General features: G+C 40.7%; 1 long non-coding RNA gene across 1 annotated transcript; it reads right to left on the bottom strand.

Moving 5' to 3' along the window:
- Positions 1-628: 628 nt before the first annotated feature.
- LOC120539899 lies at positions 629-8,021 on the bottom strand. Its single transcript, XR_005635730.1, has 3 exons — positions 7,882-8,021; positions 5,819-6,053; positions 629-667 (listed from the first exon to the last, which is right to left on the bottom strand). It is a non-coding gene; the product is annotated as an uncharacterized LOC120539899 (long non-coding RNA).
- Positions 8,022-9,054: the final 1,033 nt, after the last annotated feature.

Raw genomic sequence — 9,054 nt, 5'->3', positions numbered from 1 at the left:
GAATAAAAAGAAAAATAGTTACACACAAAGAATAAAAGCAAAAAAGGGAAAAATGTATCTTCTATAAACTTAGTTTTTCTTATGAAGCTTTGGTTACTTCTGTACTTAAAGGTTATTTATTTCTTCTTCTGTATGCTTTAAACATACGGTTCAAAACTTAGATCTTTTAATTTACGAGTTACTTCACACTCAAAAGACCCTTAGGCCATTGGCACCTATATATGCGCCAGGCTCAGTGACGTGCATATCAATCAATCAATCAATCAACATTTATTTATATAGCACATATTCATACAAAAAAATGTAGCTCAAAGTGCTTTACAAAATGAATAGAAAAATAGAAGACACAATAAAAATAAACATAAGTCAACATTAATTAACATAGAATAAGTAAGGTCCGATGGCCAGGGTGGACAGAAAAAACAAAAAAAACTCCAAAGGCTGCAGAAAAAAATAAAATCTGTAGGGGTTCCAGACCACGAGACCGCTCAGTCCCCTCTGGGCAATCTACCTAACATAAATCAAACAGTCCTCTTTGTATTTAGGGTTTTCATGGAAGGACTTGATGATGATGGTCACGTAGACTTCCGGCTTTCAGTCCATCAATGTTGGTGCATCATGATGCTTTGAGTAGGTGGTGGTGGCGCAGGCCGCCACCACAAAGAAACTGAAAAAAGAAATAGAAGAGAGAGTTGGGGTCAGTACGGATTTTAGAGCCACCATGAATAGTTATTATGAAGAATTGAACATACAGAGTATCAGTATTAAGTTAAAGTGAAGTTATAAAAAGGCCATGTTAAAGTAATGTGTTTTCAGCAGTGTTTTAAAGTGTTCTACTGTATCAGCCTGGTGAATTCCTATTGGCAGGCTATTCCAGATTTTAGGTGCATAACAGCAGAAGGCCGCCTCACCACTTCTTTTAAGTTTAGTTTTTGAAATTATAAGGAGACACTCATTTGAAGATCTAAGGTTACGATTTGGAATATAACGTGTCAGACATTCCGATATATAAGATGGAGCGAGATTATTTAAGGCTTTATAAACCATAAGCAGTATTTTAAAGTCAATCCTGAATGACACAGGCAACCAGTGTAGTGACATCAAAACTGGAGAAATGTGTTCGGATTTTCTTTTCCCAGTTAGGATTCTGGCAGCTGCATTCTGCACTCTGCATATGCACAAACACGAGCATAAAAAGGAATTCGTCCAAGGACACGGTTAAAAAACCGTATGCATCTGTACCTTACACAAGGCAAGGCTAAACACTTACTAAAGAACATTGTTTACTCAAAAACTGTTAAGAAATGACAGGAAAATACCAACTCAATTCTATTCACGGGGGTTTTAGGAACCTCCCATATTTTATGCATTATCATCTAGTAAATATTCATACGTTTTATAGAACTAGGAAAATGGCTGTTACACTATACTGTATTTTACATTTCTTGAACAATAATTTAAATGCAAAGTTTAGTGAACACAGACACAGCTGTTTTTGAGCAATGCACGATTTTTGTTTTGGTCTCCCATCACATAACACTGTCATTTTCATTAAAACACTGACATGAAATGTAGCCTTCACTGTAAGTAGGACCAAGCTTAAAATATGCCACATTCATTGCTATTAGTTGAACCTTTTTGTTGTGGTAACATGGTTTTGCACCACACCCCCCATTACAACCCACATTCTTGATGGAACTTTTGAAAGGCCTTAAAGTCATAATTGTATGTTGTATCAACGGTAATATGCATGCAGATTTTCACAACCTTTGACTCAGCCGTTTTATTTATATTTGCTTTGCCCCACCCTATTATAACCACCCTTCACGATGATTTTTCTGAAACACCTTGTAGCATGGATTTTATGTTGGTTCAGCTTTAGTATATATTCATAATCTCATTTTGGAACAATGCTCAGATTTTGGGTTTCCGCACATTACAAAACCATTTAACATTTTTAAACACCATATAGTCTGTAAGTAAAACACACAAGCAAAATTTTGTGAAACATAGTTCAATCATTTTTGCATGATTGGTGAATAAATGAATAGTCAAACAGGCAAGATGGGATCTGAGGTCCTTAGAGTGTAAAACTAAATAATATCAACAAGCTTAAAAAGTCAAAAGAAAGAGGATATCAGATTTTTTTATTTAAATAATGAAAGACGATTACACTTCCAATTTATAAAATTTTTAGTCATTTTTGATATGATGCTAAATATGTTTAGTTACCTAATATTTGTACAATATAATACAATACAAGGCTAATAAATCTGTTTACTGTCATCACACACAATGTTCAGAGAATTTGCAAATTCCCTTTCAAAACTAGGCTCACTCATACAGGATTTACTGAAAGCCAGCAGTCATTCTATTGAAGTGGAAGGAAAACCCAGTTGCTTTACGAGGAACCCACACAGACCTGGGGAGAAAGTGCACACTTCCACACTGACTGAGACAAGGCTGTTATTTGAACCCAGCCTCCTGATGCTTTGACGCTTGAGCGTTAACCACAGCACGTGAAAATATGCTCTTCATTGGTGTATTTTTGAACCCTAACCCTAACCCTAACCTTACCACGGGGCTGCATGGTGGTGCGGTGGTAGCACTGCTGTCTTGCAGTAAGCAGACCAGGGTGCATGTTTCAGGTCCTCCCTGCATGGAGTTTGCATGTTCTTCCAGTGTCTGTGTAGGTTTCTTCCCACAGTCCAAAGGCATGCAGGCTAGGTAAAGTAGTGTGTGACTGGTGTGTGTGTTCACCCTGTGATGGGCTGGCGCCCTGTCCAGGGCTTGTTCCTACCTTGAGCCCTATGCTGGCTGGGATTGGCTCCAGCACCTCTCGTGACTCTGTTCAGGAATAAGCGGGTTAGGAAATGACTAACTGACAACCTTACCATAGGCATTAGCATGATTTCTGTCTGGGAAGCTTTTTGTGAGGATTGTAGGTTTTCTCTCTGTGTTTATGTTGTCTTCCTCTGGGAATCTGTCCACCTTCCCCTGCAGTTTAAAGATTTGCATGTTGACTAGTCATGTTTAATCAGCCTCCTGTGTGTAAATACTGTATGTGTGTGTACATTATTGTATCCTGTTCTCTATCAAAACACTGTTGGCTCGCTTTCCTTGTGCCTCTTTCTTCCACAATAGGCCCCAGTTCTCCTTGTATAAATGGGTTCAGAAAATGAAAAAAAGGGGATCTACGTAGACTGTAAGGTAGCCTAATATAAAAAAAAAACTATCTAAAAATAATCTTAATTGAATTCACTGTCTCAAAAGACGCAACAGAAATGAAAACATACTAATAGCTGACATAAGAAACATAGTTGTGGGCTCAAACTACAGTCCTGTCAAAATGTGCATGAAGTTTTCATGTCCTGCCGCACATGCAGCTTAGGTTGTTATGGCCACTCATGCCGTAGGCGGACTGTGCATTATTGACCAATGTAATTTAAAAAACATTTGCATAACATTCTTTAGACATTGACTATGTAAAATTCTCCAGTCAGTATTTTGAAATGGCCTTTAAAGGAGCCATATTCAAACACAAATATGTAAATATGTAAAACGTAGCTGTGTAATGTGAATAATAATCTCCTTACACATAACATAACATGGCGGATTTGAATGGTTTAACTCGGAATACTCAGACATTCTTAATAAAAAACTAGGGGTCGGCCTGCTCGCCTCGCTCGCCCACCGCTGGGTTTGGTTTACGTTAAATCTTTCTCGCAGGACGTATAACGCTGCTCATGTTCTGAACGCACGCTAAGGAGATGCCGTTGGATAATCTGCTGTCTTTCTGCTGCTGCCAGCGAGCTGCGTGTTCTTTTTGTCGTGCTGCACGTCGATCATTCAAAAGCCTGTACTGCAGCTGTCCTTTTGCCACTTCGCGTCTCTGCCACTCGCGTTGTGAACGGGGTCTAAAGGCTTAACGCACATTAAGGAGTTGCGTTTTCTGCTTGTCACGCTTTGTGTCTATCATTTCAAAGCCTGTACAGCCACCATCCATTTGCCAACGTGTCTCTGCCACTCGCGTTGTGAAGGGAGGGGCGGGGGGTTTGTTGAACGCTCGCGTGACGTTAAAGTGTCTCTCACAGGACGTCAAATTGTCTTTGCGTGACGTTAAGGTGTCTCTCGCGGGGACGTCAAATTGTCTTCCGAGAAGATCACGTCTCATCTCCCTAGTCTTCCTCCTAGGATTTTTTTTTTATAATAGAGAGATGTATACGACATAAGAAAAAATATATAATAGACAATCTTCATCAGTCCTTGGCCATTGCAGCACACCAGCATCGATCTGCAGCCTTAAGCATGCAGCCTCCACCCAGGCAACCAATCAGGCGCTTGAATGCTGGTTATCTGTAGTACTGGACAGATCAGGTTTGAGCGGTAAGTTCCAAGTTTGAATCTATCAGCACAACAACCAAACATGCATCCTCTGACCATTGCCTATATATGAGATTTCATTGTGGATGGCTATGAGAGAAGGGTAAGCCATCATCTCCATAGGTGGCTGGGTCTTCCACAAAGTCTTAGGAACATTGTCTTGAATGGCTTGATGACCAAGCTTAGGCTCACTCTCCGGAGCCTGTGTGAAGGAGTTTAAGGTGGCCCAAACAAGGAAGGTGTTACAGTGCAGATATTCTAGTGACAGTAAAGTTTCCAATGCTGGCATCAAGTTGAGTATGGGTAGGAAGTGGAGATTGCAGGAAGCAGAGGAGCTGGTTAAAAGACATATGTAGCAAAAGGAACCAGTCATAGTTGATGCTAATGGGAGGACTGGCTTTGGCAGAGTCATGGTGGTGGAGTATGGACAGGCTAAAGGCAAAGACCAGTGCTGGCTGGTGAAGGAAGAGGTGAGGGCAGGAGTCCAGATGCCAGGGTGGTCACCATGAGACAGCAAAGAGCATGGATGAGATGGGAGGCAACAATGGATACCTGAGCTCTGGAAAAGTAGCAGATCAAATTCTTCATCTCACCTGTCTTTGATGTTTCACCCAACGCATCCAACCTCTAAATATGGGGCATGGAAGAAGTTCTAGGATGCCTTACTCTTGACCAACAAAGGAGGAGAAGAGGCAGGTCTTCAATTGAAAAAGTCTTTCCCAAGATGCTTTAATTTCCTGTTTATTATTGGTGCTGTTTATTCCAGGAAGCAACTATTCCAACAATATTTTGGGAAGAAAATCACTAGTTTTGCACATTTTGAGCATACAGCTGGATAACTGACATGTGGATTATGCGACACGAGTAATGTAAGGTTTGCTGTTGTCCAGCATTGGTCACTATTGGGTCCCATTCTATCGGAATCTTTGTTATGTCCTTTCACAATCAATACATGACTTTAAAAAACTCCTCAGCCACCCCTACAAATTACATGGGATAAGTACATATTAAAAAATATCATTTTTGGATGGTGTTTTTCTTTAAGTCATTTGGTTTGGAAGCATAAATCTCCTTGTTCCACTATTTGTGTTTGGAATGTGATTATAAAAAGTATTACTTTAACATTGTTTTATTGTGAAAAAAGTGTTCACAAAAGGCAATTTAACCTATGAGGTTCTTTTTCTATGGAAATGCCTAAATTGTTAACCTGAATGTTTGAAAGCCTTCCCTGCAAGTCACACTCAAATCATTACTTCTAAAAGAACTTACCATGAACAAACACAGCTTTCTATTACCACTCATCAGTTATTGCAATGTGTCAGGGAACAACCAGACAAAATTCAATGAAGCAAAACCTAGACCTTTACTCTTATAATTACTTATATTTTATTTGCAGAAAACACAGGCATAAATGTTAGATATCAAGACATACAACCTGAACGATTCAAATCAGGGTTACACAGCAAGCTTTGTAACAGGTGGCTGCTTTAGCTTTTATAGTCTGTTGTCTTCTTCAGCCTTGATGCTAGTGAGTATTGGAACGGTGGATAGCAAAAAGTTGTCTCCTCTCTTCCAGTCGATGATGATGTCTCTCTCTCGCTCTCCCTCCCTCTCTCTCCTAGTGGCTTTTTTAAAAGTCCATTGTGACCTGAATTGGGCACTTCAGCTCCCTAAGCCCAACACAAACAGACACAGGCACAGGTTCAGCTACACATACGCTTCTCCCAAGTATTTCCCACCACCAATACACAGTACACAAGCACAATATAGCACTTTGGTCTCTTGTTCTTTCTCTGTTCAGCACATCTCTGTGACTCCACTCCTTCTGGATAGCTTCGTCCTCTTCTACCCAACTCTTGCTCTTTGAGCTGTAGCAGCTGGTTCCATTTATTCAGCACCCTGTATTACATCCGGTGGCCCGTTAACATAGTCCGGAAGCACTCCAGTCCCCAGTCCCTGGAGCATTTCCTGGCAGCACCCCCTGGCAGCACCCTCGGAACCCAATAGGACTGAGCCCACAATCTCCAAGTCCCAGCATGCCCTGTGGGAATCCACGGTGCTGTACCAACCCAGGGGGCTGCCACCTAACGATCTGGGGGAGATAATTGCTTGTGTGTGTTCTCTTCCCCAGTCCTTCCAGTATGAAAGCATCCTGGCCAGGTAAGGGCACCGGCCATTTGCCATACTTTTTTTTATAGTGTCTTGCTGACTGCCTTATCCAAGATATTGCATCAGTCAAATGTTTGGGACAACCGATAAGTTCCCATGGTCTAGTTGATTGTTGATTAAATTACTTTTGGCAAAACACGAAACATGTTAATTTTAATGTCCCAAGCCTCCATATTACATTCTTATAAGCATATACCTACTGATTACTTTATCTAAAGTTAAATGGCACTCTTTAACAATTTCCATTATTTCCCCTTTGTATATACCCCAGAATCCTATCTACTTTCAAAATTGAACACTCTGGTAAATTGCCTAATGAATATTAATGTACAAATAAGCTCATTTGCATAAGCTGGATATTTCAGCTATAAAGCATTTTGATTACACCTGTAGCTCGCAAACCGTTTGACAGATTGACCTGAAATTTGGTACACATATACTGTGTGATGTCTACTATCCGCTTTCGGGGTGATGATTGACTTCTAGTTAATTCCTCTATCTATTCTTATTTTATTTTATTATAGAATCAACTCTCAGCAGCAGGCAACAGAGCGCCGGTGCGGCACATGCGTATGTGGGCCGTTCTCATTCCCTACCGCCTTCGCCGTCACTACCTCTAGCCCTTCATATCTTAAATCATTCTTGAGGCAGATTGAAGACTTAAGTTCCAGCTTAAGTGAAAAATTAAAGAAAACGTACTAAGTAATTGCAACACAAAAACTGACTTAATCAGTTTTAATGCGAAAAGATGCCGACAGAAGAAGAGAAGAAGCGGGCCACTAGGGTGGAGAAATGAAGAGCTGCTCAGGAGGCAGCAAATGCATCAACCTCTGAGCAAACGAATGCTAAACGTACAGAGAAAGAGGATGAAATCTATAAGTCAAGTGTATTCACTGCGCGCCGTTACTGGTGTATCACAATACAAAAGCACAATTCATTACAAGCATCTAAGAACCTCAATTATCAAAATAATCTATTTAAATCTGAATACTGCTTATATTTTAACTCCCCAGAGACACTTTGCTGTAAGTTTTTCAGATGTCTTCTTTTTCATTTCTTTCTTTTCGGTACCTTCCTACACCTGTTTTGGAAATGCCCCACGGTTATGGTTTTCCTGGGATAATGTCTCAAAAGTTTCTTTCATCTCTTTCTTCCTAAAAAAATCCCATTCTCTCCTCAAGTATTAGCTCTTCTGAACTTTTCTGTTGTCTCTATTTTTTTTCTAACTCTAGGCACAATTGCTATTAATTTGGCCTTTGCTTCCTGCTGGAAATTATTCACTTGGCTGACTATCTTTACATTTTTGGAAAGCCTCTCTTTTAATCTTACATTATTTGCAGCATGGATTAGTGATTCGTCCGGCTCTTGCATTTTAAACTGGCAGTCCTCTGTCCTTAGTCTGAGCTGTAGTCCAGTGTCCGCTTTGTGGTGTTGAGGTTTCTTCTATCTATCTTTCTCTAGGCCCTCACTTCCTGTTGATCTCATTGCGGCTTCTCCCTCAGGCTTATCTCTGTTCATAAAAGGCTGGCGTGGGTGGGAACTTGGGTGTGCCAGTTGAGTGTTCTGCTGTCTTAACTATATGTACTTTACTGTCGTTTGTCATTTTTGTTCATAATTTTCATTTCACTAAAAGAAACTTGATCACAAAAAATGCATTTGCACAATTTATATATTTGCAATTTACTTTTGTGTGATGTTTGTTTGCTACTTAAAAGCATGTGCTCACTGTTTTTACTTTATATATATCTATATTCATGTGTTCATTTTTGAATTTCGGTGTGTTTTGCACGTGTGTTTTTGTAAAATTTACTGCACATAACAAACATTGAACAAGCAAAGCAACAGGCAAGGTTGTGGGGTCCAGTGGCTGGGGGACATGTGTTGGTGAAGAAAGATTCACGGATCTTGACTTTGCTGACGATGCTGTGATCTTTGCAGAGTCAATGGAGGCTCTGATCGGAGTGCTCAAGAGACTGAATGAGGAGTCTGAGTGTCTGGGCTTGCGAGTGTCCTGATAAAAACTAAAGATCCAGGCCTTTAATAACCTCTAATAACTGCGGCCATCAGCAGTGTGTCTGTCTGCGGAGAGAATGTCGACCTCATCGAGAGGTTTACTTACCTTGGCAGTGACATTCATGTCTCTGGTGACTCTTACTGTGAAGTCAGTAGACGGATTGGGAAAGCAAGGGGGCTCATGAGGTCACTGGAAAGGGCTGTGTGGCGCTCCCGATACAGTATCTATGCAAAAGGATGAAGGTCTTTAGAGTCCTGGTGCTTCCTGTCTTGCTATATGTTTGCGAGACATGGCCACAATCCAGTAACCTGAGACGAAGACTGGACTCCTTTGGTACTGTGTCTCTCCGGAGAATACTTGGGTAACATTGGTCTGACTTTGTGTCGAATGAGCAGTTGCTCACCGAGTCCCAAATGAGGCACATTACCTGCATTGTGAGGGAGCGTCAGCTACGGCACTACGGCCATGTGGCGCGTTTCCCAGAGGCT

Source organism: Polypterus senegalus, chromosome 12, assembly GCF_016835505.1.
Source record: "Polypterus senegalus isolate Bchr_013 chromosome 12, ASM1683550v1, whole genome shotgun sequence".
Classification (NCBI taxonomy): domain Eukaryota; kingdom Metazoa; phylum Chordata; class Cladistia; order Polypteriformes; family Polypteridae; genus Polypterus; species Polypterus senegalus.
Note: the sequence above shows the minus strand (reverse complement) of the source record. Positions and strands in the feature narration are given on the sequence as shown.